General features: G+C 43.5%; 21 non-coding genes across 21 annotated transcripts; all 21 read left to right on the top strand.

Annotated features, from left to right (window-relative positions):
- The first annotated feature begins 159 nt into the window (after nucleotides 1–159).
- Nucleotides 160–241, top strand: TRNAS-UGA (transfer RNA serine (anticodon UGA)). Its single transcript has one exon. It is a non-coding gene; the product is annotated as a tRNA-Ser (tRNA).
- A 544-nt stretch (nucleotides 242–785) lies between these two features.
- Nucleotides 786–867, top strand: TRNAS-CGA (transfer RNA serine (anticodon CGA)). The gene has a single exon. It is a non-coding gene; the product is annotated as a tRNA-Ser (tRNA).
- Nucleotides 868–1,409: 542 nt separating this feature from the next.
- Nucleotides 1,410–1,490, top strand: TRNAS-UGA (transfer RNA serine (anticodon UGA)). Its single transcript has one exon. It is a non-coding gene; the product is annotated as a tRNA-Ser (tRNA).
- Nucleotides 1,491–2,036: 546 nt separating this feature from the next.
- TRNAS-CGA (transfer RNA serine (anticodon CGA)) lies at nucleotides 2,037–2,118 on the top strand. The gene has a single exon. It is a non-coding gene; the product is annotated as a tRNA-Ser (tRNA).
- Nucleotides 2,119–2,661: 543 nt separating this feature from the next.
- Nucleotides 2,662–2,743, top strand: TRNAS-UGA (transfer RNA serine (anticodon UGA)). The gene has a single exon. It is a non-coding gene; the product is annotated as a tRNA-Ser (tRNA).
- A 541-nt stretch (nucleotides 2,744–3,284) lies between these two features.
- TRNAS-CGA (transfer RNA serine (anticodon CGA)) lies at nucleotides 3,285–3,365 on the top strand. The gene has a single exon. It is a non-coding gene; the product is annotated as a tRNA-Ser (tRNA).
- Nucleotides 3,366–3,909: 544 nt separating this feature from the next.
- Nucleotides 3,910–3,991, top strand: TRNAS-CGA (transfer RNA serine (anticodon CGA)). The gene has a single exon. It is a non-coding gene; the product is annotated as a tRNA-Ser (tRNA).
- Nucleotides 3,992–4,534: 543 nt separating this feature from the next.
- TRNAS-UGA (transfer RNA serine (anticodon UGA)) lies at nucleotides 4,535–4,616 on the top strand. The gene has a single exon. It is a non-coding gene; the product is annotated as a tRNA-Ser (tRNA).
- Nucleotides 4,617–5,764: 1,148 nt separating this feature from the next.
- TRNAS-UGA (transfer RNA serine (anticodon UGA)) lies at nucleotides 5,765–5,846 on the top strand. Its single transcript has one exon. It is a non-coding gene; the product is annotated as a tRNA-Ser (tRNA).
- Nucleotides 5,847–6,392: 546 nt separating this feature from the next.
- On the top strand, nucleotides 6,393–6,474 carry TRNAS-CGA (transfer RNA serine (anticodon CGA)). The gene has a single exon. It is a non-coding gene; the product is annotated as a tRNA-Ser (tRNA).
- A 1,170-nt stretch (nucleotides 6,475–7,644) lies between these two features.
- On the top strand, nucleotides 7,645–7,726 carry TRNAS-CGA (transfer RNA serine (anticodon CGA)). Its single transcript has one exon. It is a non-coding gene; the product is annotated as a tRNA-Ser (tRNA).
- Nucleotides 7,727–8,269: 543 nt separating this feature from the next.
- On the top strand, nucleotides 8,270–8,351 carry TRNAS-CGA (transfer RNA serine (anticodon CGA)). Its single transcript has one exon. It is a non-coding gene; the product is annotated as a tRNA-Ser (tRNA).
- A 542-nt stretch (nucleotides 8,352–8,893) lies between these two features.
- Nucleotides 8,894–8,975, top strand: TRNAS-CGA (transfer RNA serine (anticodon CGA)). Its single transcript has one exon. It is a non-coding gene; the product is annotated as a tRNA-Ser (tRNA).
- Nucleotides 8,976–9,518: 543 nt separating this feature from the next.
- On the top strand, nucleotides 9,519–9,599 carry TRNAS-UGA (transfer RNA serine (anticodon UGA)). Its single transcript has one exon. It is a non-coding gene; the product is annotated as a tRNA-Ser (tRNA).
- Nucleotides 9,600–10,145: 546 nt separating this feature from the next.
- Nucleotides 10,146–10,227, top strand: TRNAS-CGA (transfer RNA serine (anticodon CGA)). The gene has a single exon. It is a non-coding gene; the product is annotated as a tRNA-Ser (tRNA).
- A 543-nt stretch (nucleotides 10,228–10,770) lies between these two features.
- Nucleotides 10,771–10,851, top strand: TRNAS-UGA (transfer RNA serine (anticodon UGA)). The gene has a single exon. It is a non-coding gene; the product is annotated as a tRNA-Ser (tRNA).
- A 546-nt stretch (nucleotides 10,852–11,397) lies between these two features.
- Nucleotides 11,398–11,479, top strand: TRNAS-CGA (transfer RNA serine (anticodon CGA)). Its single transcript has one exon. It is a non-coding gene; the product is annotated as a tRNA-Ser (tRNA).
- Nucleotides 11,480–12,646: 1,167 nt separating this feature from the next.
- Nucleotides 12,647–12,728, top strand: TRNAS-CGA (transfer RNA serine (anticodon CGA)). Its single transcript has one exon. It is a non-coding gene; the product is annotated as a tRNA-Ser (tRNA).
- Nucleotides 12,729–13,271: 543 nt separating this feature from the next.
- On the top strand, nucleotides 13,272–13,353 carry TRNAS-CGA (transfer RNA serine (anticodon CGA)). Its single transcript has one exon. It is a non-coding gene; the product is annotated as a tRNA-Ser (tRNA).
- A 1,168-nt stretch (nucleotides 13,354–14,521) lies between these two features.
- TRNAS-CGA (transfer RNA serine (anticodon CGA)) lies at nucleotides 14,522–14,602 on the top strand. Its single transcript has one exon. It is a non-coding gene; the product is annotated as a tRNA-Ser (tRNA).
- A 543-nt stretch (nucleotides 14,603–15,145) lies between these two features.
- Nucleotides 15,146–15,227, top strand: TRNAS-CGA (transfer RNA serine (anticodon CGA)). The gene has a single exon. It is a non-coding gene; the product is annotated as a tRNA-Ser (tRNA).
- The last annotated feature ends 1,023 nt before the right edge of the window (nucleotides 15,228–16,250 follow it).

Here is a 16,250-nt window from a genome sequence, read left to right as displayed (position 1 = left end):
CTATTTTTATTAATTGTATGAAAGTATGCGAAATAAGTGAGGACAACAGGGCACTGCTGGTATGTGCCCCGTCCTTCCGTTACTTTAGTTTTTTAGGTCTCGACCTGACATGAGTAGCGCATGGCTCGTATACGACAACAGTGACATCATACTCACGCAGCTGCGATGGCCGAGTGGTTAAGGCGTTGGACTTGAAATCCAATGAGGTTTCCTCGCGTAGGTTCGAATCCTGCTTGCAGCGTCGTGAGATTTTGCATGAACACCATTTGGTTTAGTTAAGTAAATGTTCACTTCTCGTTACGCAATCCTCATCAAGTCACAGATTTAAATGGAAAAAAACTCAAACTAGATGTAAACATTGAGACAATTTCCACACCCAGGAAGTGTTTTAGAGAGCTGGTGGCTCGGAAGGGTTTGTAGTCTGGACCTGTCCTGCCTGATCTAGACAAGTCATGAAAAGAGTACTTTTTTTTATGAAGCATGTCTTGTTTAGGCTTTTGGACTCTTTCTTAGTATACTTAAGGGCCTGTTACCACCGCCGTAATATAGTGAAAAGTGGGTAGAAACATGCAGTGATTGATTACCACTCATCTGTGCCCTTTCACTCACTTTGAGTGATGCATGTTGCTATTTTTATTAATTGTATGAAAGCATGCAAAATAAGTGAGGACAACAGGGCACTGCTGGTACGTGCCCCGTCCTTCCGTTACTTTATTTTTTTGGTCTCCGTCTGACATGAGCAGAGCATGGCTCGTATACGACAACAGTGACATCATACTCATGCAGCTGCGATGGCCGAGTGGTTAAGGCGTTGGACTCGAAATCCAATGGGGTTTCCCTGCGCAGGTTCGAATCCTGCTTGCAGCGTAGTGTGATTTTGGATGAACACCATTTGGTTTAGTTAAGGAAATGTTCACTTCTCGTTACGCAATCCTCATCAAGTCACAGAGTTAAATGGCAAAAACTCAAACTAGATGTAAACATTGAAACAATTTCCACACCTAGGAAGTGTTTTAGAGAGCAGGTGGCTCGGAAGGGTTTGTAGTCAGGACCTATCCTGCCTGATCTAGACAAGTTACGAAATGAGTAATTTTTTTATGAAGCGTGTCTTGTTTAAGCTTTTGGACTCTTTCTGAGTACACTTAAGGGCCCGTTGCCACCGCCGTAATATAGGGAAACGAGGATAGAAATGTGCAGTGATTGATTACCGCTCATCGGTGCCCTGTCACTCACTTTGAGTGATGGGTATTGCTATTTTTATTAATTGTATGAAAGCATGCAAAATAAGTGAGGACAACAGGGCAGTGCTGGTACGTGCCCCGTCCTTCTGTTACTTTATTTTTTATGTCTCGGCCTGACGTGAGTAGTGCATGGCTCATATACGACAACTGTGACATCATACTCACTCAGCTGCGATGGCCGAGTGGTTAAGGCGTTGGACTTGAAATCCAATGGGTTTCCCCGCGTAGGTTCGAATCCTGCTTGCAGCGTCATGAGATTTTGCATGAACACCATTTGGTTTAGTTAAGTAAATGTTCACTTCTTGTTACGCAATCCTCATCAAGTCACAGAGTTAAACGGCAAAAACTCAAACTAGATATAAACATTGAGACAATTTCCACACCCAGGAAGTGTTTTAGAGAGCAGGTGCCTCGGAAGGGTTCGTAGTCTGGACCTGTCCTGCATGATCTAGACAAGTCACGAAAAGAGTAATTATTTTTTTTATGAAGCGTGTCTTGTTTAGGCTTTTGGACTCTTTCTTAGTACACTTAAGGGCCCGTTACCACCGCCGTAATATAGGGAAAAGTGGGTAGAAACATGCAGTGATTGATTACCACTCACATGTGCCCTTTCACTCACTTTGAGTGATGGATGTTGCTATTTTTATTAATTGTATGAAAGCATGCAAAATAAGTGAGGACAACAGGGCACTGCTGGTACGTGCCCCGTCCTTCCGTTACTTTATTTTTTTGGTCTCCGCCTGACATGAGCAGAGCATGGCTCGTATACGACAACAGTGACATCATACTCATGCAGCTGCGATGGCCGAGTGGTTAAGGCGTTGGACTCGAAATCCAATGGGGTTTCCCTGCGCAGGTTCAAATCCTGCTTGCAGCGTAGTGTGATTTTGCATGAACACCATTTGGTTTAGTTAAGGAAATGTTCACTTCTCGTTACGCAATCCTCATCAAGTCACAGAGTTATATGGCAAAAACTCAAACTAGATGTAAACATTGAAACAATTTCCACACCTAGGAAGTGTTTTAGAGAGCAGGTGGCTCGGAAGGGTTTGTAGTCTGGACCTATCCTGCCTGATCTAGACAAGTTACGAAATGAGTAATTTTTTTTATGAAGCGTGTCTTGTTTCGGCTTTTGGACTCTTTCTGAGTACACTTAAGGGCCCTTTGCCACCGCCGTAATATATGGAAACGAGGGTAGAAATGTGCAGTGATTGATTACCGCTCATCTGTGCCCTGTCACTCATTTTGAGTGATGCATATTGCTATTTTTATTAATTGTATGAAAGTATGCGAAATAAGTGAGGACAACAGGGTACTGCTGGTATGTGCCCCGTCCTTCTGTTACTTTATTTTTTAGGTCTCGACCTGACATGAGTAGCGCATGGCTCGTATACAACAACAGTGACATCATACTCACGCAGCTGCAATGGCCGAGTGGTTAAGGCGTTGGACTTGAAATCCAATGGGGTTTCCCTGTGCAGGTTCGAATCCTGCTTGCAGCGTAGTATGATTTTGCATGAACACCATTTGGTTTAGTTAAGGAAATGTTCACTTCTCGTTCGCAATTCTCATCAAGTCACAGAGTTAAATGGCAAAAACTCAAACTAGATGTAAACATTGAGACAATTTCCACACCCAGGAAGTGTTTTAGAGAGCTGGTGGCTCGGAAGGGTTTGTAGTCTGGACCTGTCCTGCCTGATCTAGACAAGTCATGAAAAGAGTACTTTTTTTATGAAGCGTGTCTTGTTTAAGCTTTTGGACTCTTTCTGAGTACACTTAAGGGCCCTTTGCCACCGCCGTAATATAGGGAAACGAGGATAGAAATGTGCAGTGATTGATTACCGCTCATCTGTGCCCTGTCACTCACTTTGAGTGATGCTTGTTGCTATTTTTATTAATTGTATGAAAGCATTCAAAATAAGTGGGGGATACAGGGCACTGCTGGTACTTGCCCTGTTCTGCCGTTACTTTAATTTTTAGGTCTCGGCCTGACGTGAGCAGCGTATGGCTCGTATACGACAACAGTGACATCATACTCATGCAGCTGCGATGGCCGAGTGGTAAGGCATTGGACTCGAAATCCAATGGGGTTTCCCTGCGCAGGTTTGAATCCTGCTTGCAGCGTAGTGTGATTTTGCATGAACACCATTTGGTTTAGTTAAGTAAATGTTCACTTCTCGTTACGCAATCCTCATCAAGTCACAGAGTTAAATGGAAAAAACTCAAACTAGATGTAAACATTGAGACAATTTCCACACCCAGGAAGTGTTTTAGAGAGCTGGTGGCTCGGAAGGGTTTGTAGTCTGGACCTGTCCTGCCTGATCTAGACAAGTCATGAAAAGAGTACTTTTTTTTATGAAGCATGTCTTGTTTAGGCTTTTGGACTCTTTCTTAGTACACTTAAGGGCCCGTTACCACCGCCGTAATATAGGGAAAAGTGGGTAGAAACATGCAGTGACTGATTACCACTCATCTGTGCCCTTTCACTCACTTTGAGTGATGCATGTTGCTATTTTTATTAATTGTATGAAAGCATGCAAAATAAGTGAGGACAACAGGGCACTGCTGGTACGTGCCCCGTCCTTCCGTTAATTTATTTTTTTTGGTCTCGGCCTGACATGAGCAGAGCATTACTCGTATACGACAACAGTAACACCATACTCATGCAGCTGCCATGGCCGAGTGGTTAAGGCGTTGGACTCGAAATCCAATGGGGTTTCCCTGCGCAGGTTCGAATCCTGCTTGCAGCGTAGTGTGATTTTGCATGAACACCATTTGGTTTAGTTAAGGAAATGTTCACTTCTCGTTACGCAATCCTCATCAAGTCAGAGAGTTAAATGGCAAAAACTCAAACTAGATGTAAACATTGAAACAATTTCCACACCTAGGAAGTGTTTTAGAGAGCAGGTGGCTCGGAAGGGTTTGTAGTCTGGACCTATCCTGCCTGATCTAGACAAGTTACGAAATGAGTAATTTTTTTTATGAAGCGTGTCTTGTTTAAGCTTTTGGACTCTTTCTGAGTACACTTAAGGGCCCGTTGCCACTGCCGTAATATAGGGAAACGAGGATAGAAATGTGCAGTGATTGATTACCACTCATCGGTGCCCTGTCACTCACTTTGAGTGATGGGTATTGCTATTTTTATTAATTGTATGAAAGCATGCAAAATAAGTGAGGACAACAGGGCACTGCTGGTACGTGCCCCGTCCTTCTGTTACTTTATTTTTTATGTCTCGGCCTGACGTGAGTAGTGCATGGCTCGTATACGACAACTGTGACATCATACTCACACAGCTGCGATGGCCGAGTGGTTAAGGCGTTGGACTTGAAATCCAATGGGGTTTCCCCGCGTAGGTTCGAATCCTGCTTGCAGCGGCATGAGATTTTGCATGATCACCATTTGGATAAGTTAAGTAAATGTTCACTTCTCATTACGCAATCCTCATCAAGTCACAGAGTTAAACTGCAAAAACTCAAACTAGATGTAAACATTGAGACAATTTCCACACCCAGGAAGTGTTTTAGAGAGCAGGTGGCTCGGAAGGGTTCGTAGTCTGGACCTGTCCTGCCTGATCTAGACAAGTCATGAAAAGAGTACTTTTTTTAATGAAGCGTGTCTTGTTTAAGCTTTTGGACTCTTTCTGAGTACACTTAAGGGCCCTTTGCCACCGCCGTAATATATGGAAACGAGGATAGAAATGTGCAGTGATTGATTACCGCTCATCGGTGCCCTGTCACTCACTTTGAGTGATGCATGTTGCTATTTTTATTAATTGTATGAAAGCATGCAAAATAAGTGAGGACAACAGGGCACGGCTGGTACGTGCCCCGTCCTTCTGTTACTTTATTTTTTATGTCTTGGCCTGACGTGAGTAGTGCATGGCTCGTATACGACAACTGTGACATCATACTCATGCAGCTGCGATGGCCGAGTGGTTAAGGCGTTGGACTTGAAATCCAATGGGGTTTCTCCGCGTCGGTTTGAATCCTGCTTGCAGCGTCATGAGATTTTGCATGAACACCATTTGGTTTAGTTAAGTAAATGTTTACTTCTTGTTACGCAATCCTCATCAAGTCACAGAGTTAAACGGCAAAAACTCAAACTAGATGTAAACATTGAAACAATTTCCACACCTAGGAAGTGTTTTAGAGAGCAGGTGGCTCGGAATCCTGCCTGATCTAGACAAGTTACGAAATGAGTAATTTTTTTTATGAAGCGTGTCTTGTTTAGGCTTTTGGACTCTTTCTGAGTACACTTAAGGGCCCGTTGCCACCGCCGTAATATATGGAAACGAGGGTAGAAATGTGCAGTGATTGATTACCGCTCATCTGTGCCCTATCACTCATTTTGAGTGATGCATATTGCTATTTTTATTAATTGTATGAAAGTATGCGAAATAAGTGAGGACAACAGGGCACTGCTGGTATGTGCCCCGTCCTTCCGTTACTTTATTTTTTAGGTCTCGACCTGACATGAGTAGCGCATGGCTCGTATACGACAACAGTGACATCATACTCACGCAGCTGCGATGGCCGAGTGGTTAAGGCGTTGGACTTGAAATCCAATGAGGTTTCCCCGCGTAGGTTCGAATCCTGCTTGCAGCGTCGTGAGATTTTGCATGAACACCATTTGGTTTAGTTAAGTAAATGTTCACTTCTCGTTACGCAATCCTCATCAAGTCACAGATTTAAATGGAAAAAAACTCAAACTAGATGTAAACATTGAGACAATTTCCACACCCAGGAAGTGTTTTAGAGAGCTGGTGGCTCGGAAGGGTTTGTAGTCTGGACCTGTCCTGCCTGATCTAGACAAGTCATGAAAAGAGTACTTTTTTTTATGAAGCATGTCTTGTTTAGGCTTTTGGACTCTTTCTTAGTATACTTAAGGGCCCGTTACCACCGCCGTAATATAGTGAAAAGTGGGTAGAAACATGCAGTGATTGATTACCACTCATCTGTGCCCTTTCACTCACTTTGAGTGATGCATGTTGCTATTTTTATTAATTGTATGAAAGCATGCAAAATAAGTGAGGACAACAGGGCACTGCTGGTACGTGCCCCGTCCTTCCGTTACTTTATTTTTTTGGTCTCCGTCTGACATGAGCAGAGCATGGCTCGTATATATGACAACAGTGACATCATACTCATGCAGCTGCGATGGCCGAGTGGTTAAGGCGTTGGACTCGAAATCCAATGGGGTTTCCCTGCGCAGGTTCGAGTCCTGCTTGCAGCGTAGTGTGATTTTGCATGAACACCATTTGGTTTAGTTAAGGAAATGTTCACTTCTCGTTACGCAATCCTCATCAAGTCACAGAGTTAAATGGCAAAAACTCAAACTAGATGTAAACATTGAAACAATTTCCACACCTAGGAAGTGTTTTAGAGAGCAGGTGGCTCGAAAGGGTTTGTAGTCAGGACCTATCCTGCCTGATCTAGACAAGTTACGAAATGAGTAATTTTTTTTATGAAGCGTGTCTTGTTTAAGCTTTTGGACTCTTTCTGAGTACACTTAAGGGCCCGTTGCCACCGCCGTAATATAGGGAAACGAGGATAGAAATGTGCAGTGATTGATTACCGCTCATCGGTGCCCTGTCACTCACTTTGAGTGATGGGTATTGCTATTTTTATTAATTGTATGAAAGCATGCAAAATAAGTGAGGACAACAGGGCAGTGCTGGTACGTGCCCCGTCCTTCTGTTACTTTATTTTTTATGTCTCGGCCTGACGTGAGTAGTGCATGGCTCATATACGACAACTGTGACATCATACTCACTCAGCTGCGATGGCCGAGTGGTTAAGGCGTTGGACTTGAAATCCAATGGGTTTCCCCGCGTAGGTTGGAATCCTGCTTGCAGCGTCATGAGATTTTGCATGAACACCATTTGGTTTAGTTAAGTAAATGTTCACTTCTTGTTACGCAATCCTCATCAAGTCACAGAGTTAAACGGCAAAAACTCAAACTAGATATAAACATTGAGACAATTTCCACACCCAGGAAGTGTTTTAGAGAGCAGGTGCCTCGGAAGGGTTCGTAGTCTGGACCTGTCCTGCATGATCTAGACAAGTCACGAAAAGAGTAATTATTTTTTTTATGAAGCGTGTCTTGTTTAGGCTTTTGGACTCTTTCTTAGTACACTTAAGGGCCCGTTACCACCGCCGTAATATAGGGAAAAGTGGGTAGAAACATGCAGTGATTGATTACCACTCACATGTGCCCTTTCACTCACTTTGAGTGATGGATGTTGCTATTTTTATTAATTGTATGAAAGCATGCAAAATAAGTGAGGACAACAGGGCACTGCTGGTACGTGCCCCGTCCTTCCGTTACTTTATTTTTTTGGTCTCCGCCTGACATGAGCAGAGCATGGCTCGTATACGACAACAGTGACATCATACTCATGCAGCTGCGATGGCCGAGTGGTTAAGGCGTTGGACTCGAAATCCAATGGGGTTTCCCTGCGCAGGTTCAAATCCTGCTTGCAGCGTAGTGTGATTTTGCATGAACACCATTTGGTTTAGTTAAGGAAATGTTCACTTCTCGTTACGCAATCCTCATCAAGTCACAGAGTTATATGGCAAAAACTCAAACTAGATGTAAACATTGAAACAATTTCCACACCTAGGAAGTGTTTTAGAGAGCAGGTGGCTCGGAAGGGTTTGTAGTCTGGACCTATCCTGCCTGATCTAGACAAGTTACGAAATGAGTCATTTTTTTTATGAAGCGTGTCTTGTTTCGGCTTTTGGACTCTTTCTGAGTACACTTAAGGGCCCTTTGCCACCGCCGTAATATATGGAAACGAGGGTAGAAATGTGCAGTGATTGATTACCGCTCATCTGTGCCCTGTCACTCATTTTGAGTGATGCATATTGCTATTTTTATTAATTGTATGAAAGTATGCGAAATAAGTGAGGACAACAGGGTACTGCTGGTATGTGCCCCGTCCTTCCGTTACTTTATTTTTTAGGTCTCGACCTGACATGAGTAGCGCATGGCTCGTATACAACAACAGTGACATCATACTCACGCAGCTGCAATGGCCGAGTGGTTAAGGCGTTGGACTCGAAATCCAATGGGGTTTCCCTGCGCAGGTTCGAATCCTGCTTGCAGCGTAGTATGATTTTGCATGAACACCATTTGGTTTAGTTAAGGAAATGTTCACTTCTCGTTCGCAATCCTCATCAAGTCACAGAGTTAAATGGCAAAAACTCAAACTAGATGTAAACATTGAGACAATTTCCACACCCAGGAAGTGTTTTAGAGAGCTGGTGGCTCGGAAGGGTTTGTAATCTGGACCTGTCCTGCCTGATCTAGACAAGTCATGAAAAGAGTAGTTTTTTTTATGATGCATGTCTTGTTTAGGCTTTTGAACTCTTTCTTAGTATACTCAAGGGCCCGTTACCACTGCCGTAATATAGGGAAAAGTGGGTAGAAACATGCAGTGATTGATTACCACTCATCTGTGCCCTTTCACTCACTTTGAGTGATGCATGTTGCTATTTTTATTAATTGTATGAATGCATGCAAAATAAGTGAGGACAACAGGGCACTGCTGGTACGTGCCCCGTCCTTCCGTTACTTTATTTTTTTGGTCTCCGCCTGACATGAGCAGAGCATGGCTAGTATACGACAACAGTGGCATCATACACATGCAGCTGCGATGGCCGAGTGGTTAAGGCGTTGGACTCGAAATCCAATGGGGTTTCCCTGCGCAGGTTCGAATCCTGCTTGCAGCGTAGTGTGATTTTGCATGAACACCATTTGGTTTAGTTAAGGAAATGTTCACTTCTCGTTACGCAATCCTCATCAAGTCACAGAGTTATATGGCAAAAACTCAAACTAGATGTAAACATTGAAACAATTTCCACACCTAGGAAGTGTTTTAGAGAGCAGGTGGCTCGGAAGGGTTTGTAGTCAGGACCTATCCTGCCTGATCTAGACAAGTTACGAAATGAGTAATTTTTTTTATGAAGCGTGTCTTGTTTAAGCTTTTGGACTCTTTCTGAGTACACTTAAGGGCCCGTTGCCACCGCCGTAATATAGGGAAACGAGGATAGAAATGTGCAGTGATTGATTACCGCTCATCGGTGCCCTGTCACTCACTTTGAGTGATGCGTATTGCTATTTTTATTAATTGTATGAAAGCATGCAAAATAAGTGAGGACAACAGGGCAGTGCTGGTACGTGCCCCGTCCTTCTGTTACTTTATTTTTTATGTCTCGGCCTGACGTGAGTAGTGCATGGCTCATATACGACAACTGTGACATCATACTCACGCAGCTGCGATGGCCGAGTGGTTAAGGCGTTGGACTTGAAATCCAATGGGTTTCCCCGCGTAGGTTCGAATCCTGCTTGCAGCGTCATGAGATTTTGCATGAACACCATTTGGTTTAGTTAAGTAAATGTTCACTTCTTGTTATGCAATCCTCATCAAGTCACAGAGTTAAACGGCAAAAACTCAAACTAGATATAAACATTGAGACAATTTCCACACCCAGGAAGTGTTTTAGAGAGCAGGTGCCTCGGAAGGGTTCGTAGTCTGGACCTGTCCTGCATGATCTAGACAAGTCACGAAAAGAGTAATTATTTTTTTTATGAAGCGTGTCTTGTTTAGGCTTTTGGACTCTTTCTTAGTACACTTAAGGGCCCGTTACCACCGCCGTAATATAGGGAAAAGTGGGTAGAAACATGCAGTGATTGATTACCACTCATCTGTTCCCTTTCACTCACTTTGAGTGATGCATGTTGCTATTTTTATTAATTGTATGAAAGCATGCAAAATAAGTGAGGACAACAGGGCACTGCTGGTACGTGCCCCGTCCTTCCGTTACTTTATTTTTTTGGTCTCGGCCTGACATGAGCAGAGCATGGCTAGTATACGACAACAGTGACATCATACACATGCAGCTGCAATGGCCGAGTGGTTAAGGCGTTGGACTCGAAATCCAATGGGGTTTCCCTGCGCAGGTTCGAATCCTGCTTGCAGCGTAGTGTGATTTTGCATGAACACCATTTGGTTTAGTTAAGGAAATGTTCACTTCTCGTTACGCAATCCTCATCAAGTCACAGAGTTATATGGCAAAAACTCAAACTAGATGTAAACATTGAAACAATTTCCACACCTAGGAAGTGTTTTAGAGAGCAGGTGGCTCGGAAGGGTTTGTAGTCAGGACCTATCCTGCCTGATCTAGACAAGTTACGAAATGAGTAATTTTTTTTATGAAGCGTGTCTTGTTTAAGCTTTTGGACTCTTTCTGAGTACACTTAAGGGCCCGTTGCCACCGCCGTAATATAGGGAAACGAGGATAGAAATGTGCAGTGATTGATTACCGCTCATCGGTGCCCTGTCACTCACTTTGAGTGATGGGTATTGCTATTTTTATTAATTGTATGAAAGCATGCAAAATAAGTGAGGACAACAGGGCAGTGCTGGTACGTGCCCCGTCCTTCTGTTACTTTATTTTTTATGTCTCGGCCTGACGTGAGTAGTGCATGGCTCATATACGACAACTGTGACATCATACTCACGCAGCTGCGATGGCCGAGTGGTTAAGGCGTTGGACTTGAAATCCAATGGGTTTCCCCGCGTAGGTTCGAATCCTGCTTGCAGCGTCATGAGATTTTGCATGAACACCATTTGGTTTAGTTAAGTAAATGTTCACTTCTTGTTACGCAATCCTCATCAAGTCACAGAGTTAAACGGCAAAAACTCAAACTAGATATAAACATTGAGACAATTTCCACACCCAGGAAGTGTTTTAGAGAGCAGGTGCCTCAGAAGGGTTCGTAGTCTGGACCTGTCCTACATGATCTAGACAAGTCACGAAAAGAGTAATTATTTTTTTTATGAAGCGTGTCTTGTTTAGGCTTTTGGACTCTTTCTTAGTACACTTAAGGGCCCGTTACCACCGCCGTAATATAGGGAAAAGTGGGTAGAAACATGCAGTGATTGATTACCACTCACATGTGCCCTTTCACTCACTTTGAGTGATGGATGTTGCTATTTTTATTAATTGTATGAAAGCATGCAAAATAAGTGAGGACAACAGGGCACTGCTGGTACGTGCCCCGTCCTTCCGTTACTTTATTTTTTTGGTCTCCGCCTGACATGAGCAGAGCATGGCTCGTATACGACAACAGTGACATCATACTCATGCAGCTGCGATGGCCGAGTGGTTAAGGCGTTGGACTCGAAATCCAATGGGGTTTCCCTGCGCAGGTTCAAATCCTGCTTGCAGCGTAGTGTGATTTTGCATGAACACCATTTGGTTTAGTTAAGGAAATGTTCACTTCTCGTTACGCAATCCTCATCAAGTCACAGAGTTATATGGCAAAAACTCAAACTAGATGTAAACATTGAAACAATTTCCACACCTAGGAAGTGTTTTAGAGAGCAGGTGGCTCGGGAGGGTTTGTAGTCTGGACCTATCCTGCCTGATCTAGACAAGTTACGAAATGAGTAATTTTTTTTATGAAGCGTGTCTTGTTTCGGCTTTTGGACTCTTTCTGAGTACACTTAAGGGCCCTTTGCCACCGCCGTAATATATGGAAACGAGGGTAGAAATGTGCAGTGATTGATTACCGCTCATCTGTGCCCTGTCACTCATTTTGAGTGATGCATATTGCTATTTTTATTAATTGTATGAAAGTATGCGAAATAAGTGAGGACAACAGGGTACTGCTGGTATGTGCCCCGTCCTTCCGTTACTTTATTTTTTAGGTCTCGACCTGACATGAGTAGCGCATGGCTCGTATACAACAACAGTGACATCATACTCACGCAGCTGCAATGGCCGAGTGGTTAAGGCGTGGGACTTGAAATCCAATGGGGTTTCCCCGCGTAGGTTTGAATCCTGCTTGCAGCGACATGAGATTTTGCATGACCACCATTTGGTTTAGTTAAGTAAATGTTCACTTCTCATTACGCAATCCTCATCAAGTTACAGAGTTAAATGGAAAAAACCCAAACTAGATGTAAACATTGAGACAATTTCCACACCCAGGAAGTGTTTTAGAGAGCTGGTGGCTCGAAAGGGTTTGTAGTCTGGACCTATCCTGCCTGATCTAGACAAGTTACGAAATGAGTAATTTTTTTTATGAAGCGTGTCTTGTTTAAGCTTTTGGACTCTTTCTGAGTACACTTAAGGGCCCGTTGCCATCGCCGTAATATAGGGAAACGAGGATAGAAATGTGCAGTGATTGATTACCGCTCATCGGTGCCCTGTCACTCACTTTGAGTGCTGCGTATTGCTATTTTTATTAATTGTACGAAAGCATGCAAAATAAGTGAGGACAACAGGGCACTTCTGGTACGTGCCCCGTCCTTCTGTTACTTTATTTTTTGGTCTCGGCCTGACATGAGCAGAGTATGGCTCGTATACGACAACATTGACATCATACTCATGCAGCTGCGATGGCCGAGTGGTTAAGGCGTTGGACTCGAAATCCAATGGGGTTTCCCTGTGCAGGTTCGAATCCTGCTTGCAGCGTAGTGTGATTTTGCATGAACACCATTTGGTTTAGTTAAGTAAATGTTCCCTTCTCGTTACGCAATCCTCATCAAGTCACAGAGTTAAATGGAAAAAACCCAAACTAGATGTAAACATTGAGACAATTTCCACACCCAGGAAGTGTTTTAGAGAGCTGGTGGCTCGGAAGGGTTTGTAGTCTGGACCTGTCCTGCCTGATCTAGACAAGTCATGAAAAGAGTACTTTTTTTTATGAAGCATGTCTTGTTTAGGCTTTTGGACTCGTTCTTAGTACACTTAAGGGCCCGTTACCACCGCCGTAATATAGGGAAAAGTGGGTAGAAACATGCAGTGATTGATTACCACTTATCTGTGCCCTTTCACTCACTTTGAGTGATGCATGTTGCTATTTTTATTAATTGTATGAAAGCATGCAATATAAGTGAGGACAACAGGGCACTGCTGGTACGTGCCCCGTCCTTCAGTTACTTTATTTTTTTGGTCTCGGCCTGACATGAGCAGAGCATGGCTCGTATACGACAACAGTGACATCATACTCATGCAGCTGCGATGGCCGAGTGGTTAAGGCGTTGGACTCGAAATCCAATGGGGTTTCCCTGCGCAGGTTCGAAACCTGCTTGCAGCGTAGTGTTTTTTTGCATGAACACCATTTGGTTTAGTTAAGGAAATGTTCACTTCTCGTTACGCAATCCTCATCAAGTCACAAAGTTAAATGGCAAAAACTCAAACTAGATGTAAACATTGAAACAATTTCCACACCTAGGAAGTGTTTTAGAGAGCAGGTGGCTCGGAAGGGTTTGTAGTCTGGACCTATCCTGCCTGATCTAGACAAGTTACGAAATGAGTAATTTTTTTTTATGAAGCGTGTCTTGTTTAAGCTTTTGGACTCTTTCTGAGTACACTTAAGGGCCCGTTGCCACCGCCGTAATATAGGGAAACGAGGATAGAAATGTGCAGTGATTGATTACCGCTCATCGGTGCCCTGTCACTCACTTTGAGTGATGCGTATTGCTATTTTTATTAATTGTATGAAAGCATGCAAAATAAGTGAGGACAACAGGGCACTGCTGGTACGTGCCCCGTCCTTCTGTTACTTTATTTTTTATGTCTCGGCCTGACGTGAGTAGTGCATGGCTCGTATACGACAACTGTGACATCATACTCACGCAGATGCGATGGCCGAGTGGTTAAGGCGTTAGACTTGAAATCCAATGGGGTTTCCCCGCGTAGGTTCGAATCCTGCTTGCAGCGGCATGAGATTTTGCATGAACACCATTTGGTTAAGTTAAGTAAATGTTCACTTCTCATTACGAAATCCTCATCAAGTCACAGAGTTAAACTGCAAAAACTCAAACTAGATGTAAACATTGAGACAATTTCCACACCCAGGAAGTGTTTTAGAGAGCAGGTGCCTCGGAAGGGTTCGTAGTCTGGACCTGTCCTGCCTGATCTAGACAAGTCATGAAAAGAGTACTTTTTTTATGAAGCGTGTCTTGTTTAAGCTTTTGGACTCTTTCTGAGTACACTTAAGGGCCCTTTGCCACCGCCGTAATATAGGGAAACGAGGATAGAAATGTGCAGTGATTGATTACCGCTCATCTGTGCCCTGTCACTCACTTTGAGTGATGCTTGTTGCTATTTTTATTAATTGTATGAAAGCATTCAAAATAAGTGGGGGATACAGGGCACTGCTGGTACTTGCCCTGTTCTGCCGTTACTTTAATTTTTAGGTCTCGGCCTGACGTGAGCAGCGTATGGCTCGTATACGACAACAGTGACATCATACTCATGCAGCTGCGATGGCCGAGTGGTAAGGCATTGGACTCGAAATCCAATGGGGTTTCCCTGCGCAGGTTTGAATCCTGCTTGCAGCGTAGTGTGATTTTGCATGAACACCATTTGGTTTAGTTAAGTAAATGTTCACTTCTCGTTACGCAATCCTCATCAAGTCACAGAGTTAAATGGAAAAAACTCAAACTAGATGTAAACATTGAGACAATTTCCACACCCAGGAAGTGTTTTAGAGAGCTGGTGGCTCGGAAGGGTTTGTAGTCTGGACCTGTCCTGCCTGATCTAGACAAGTCATGAAAAGAGTACTTTTTTTTATGAAGCATGTCTTGTTTAGGCTTTTGGACTCTTTCTTAGTACACTTAAGGGCCCGTTACCACCGCCGTAATATAGGGAAAAGTGGGTAGAAACATGCAGTGACTGATTACCACTCATCTGTGCCCTTTCACTCACTTTGAGTGATGCATGTTGCTATTTTTATTAATTGTATGAAAGCATGCAAAATAAGTGAGGACAACAGGGCACTGCTGGTACGTGCCCCGTCCTTCCGTTAATTTATTTTTTTGGTCTCGGCCTGACATGAGCAGAGCATTACTCGTATACGACAACAGTGACACCATACTCATGCAGCTGCCATGGCCGAGTGGTTAAGGCGTTGGACTCGAAATCCAATGGGGTTTCCCTGCGCAGGTTCGAATCCTGCTTGCAGCGTAGTGTGATTTTGCATGAACACCATTTGGTTTAGTTAAGGAAATGTTCACTTCTCGTTACGCAATCCTCATCAAGTCACAGAGTTAAACTGCAAAAACTCAAACTAGATGTAAACATTGAAACAATTTCCACACCTAGGAAGTGTTTTAGAGAGCAGGTGGCTCGGAAGGGTTTGTAGTCTGGACCTATCCTGCCTGATCTAGACAAGTTACGAAATGAGTAATTTTTTTTATGAAGCGTGTCTTGTTTAGGCTTTTGGACTCTTTCTGAGTACACTTAAGGGCCCGTTGCCACCGCCGTAATATATGGAAACGAGGGTAGAAATGTGCAGTGATTGATTACCGCTCATCTGTGCCCTGTCACTCATTTTGAGTGATGCATATTGCTATTTTTATTAATTGTATGAAAGTATGCGAAATAAGTGAGGACAACAGGGCACTGCTGGTACGTGCCCCGTCCTTCCGTTACTTTATTTTTTAGGTCTCGACCTGACATGAGTAGCGCATGGCTCGTATACGACAACAGTGACTTCATACTCACGCAGCTGCGATGGCCGAGTGGTTAAGGCGCAGGACTTGAAATCCAATGGGGTTTCCCCATGTAGGTTCGAATCCTGCTTGCAGCGGCATGAGATTTTGCATGAACACCATTTGGTTAAGTTAAGTAAATGTTCACATCTCATTACGCAATCCTCATCAAGTCACTGAGTTAAACTGCAAAAACTCAAACTAAATGTAAACATTGAGACAATTTCCACACCCAGGAAGTGTTTTAGAGAGGTGGCTCGGAAGGGTTCGTAGTCTGGACCTGTCCTGCCTGATCTAGACAAGTCATGAAAAGAGTACTTTTTTTTATGAAGCGTGTCTTGTTTAAGCTTTTGGACTCTTTCTGAGTACACTTAAGGGCCCGTTACCACCGCCGTAATATAGGGAAAAGAGGGTAGAAATGCGCAATGATTGATTACCACTCATCTGTGCCCTTTCACTCACTTTGAGTGATGCATGTTGCTATTTTTATTAATTG

Source organism: Lissotriton vulgaris, chromosome 11, assembly GCF_964263255.1.
Source record: "Lissotriton vulgaris chromosome 11, aLisVul1.2, whole genome shotgun sequence".
Lineage (NCBI taxonomy): Eukaryota > Metazoa > Chordata > Amphibia > Caudata > Salamandridae > Lissotriton > Lissotriton vulgaris.
Note: the sequence above shows the minus strand (reverse complement) of the source record. Positions and strands in the feature narration are given on the sequence as shown.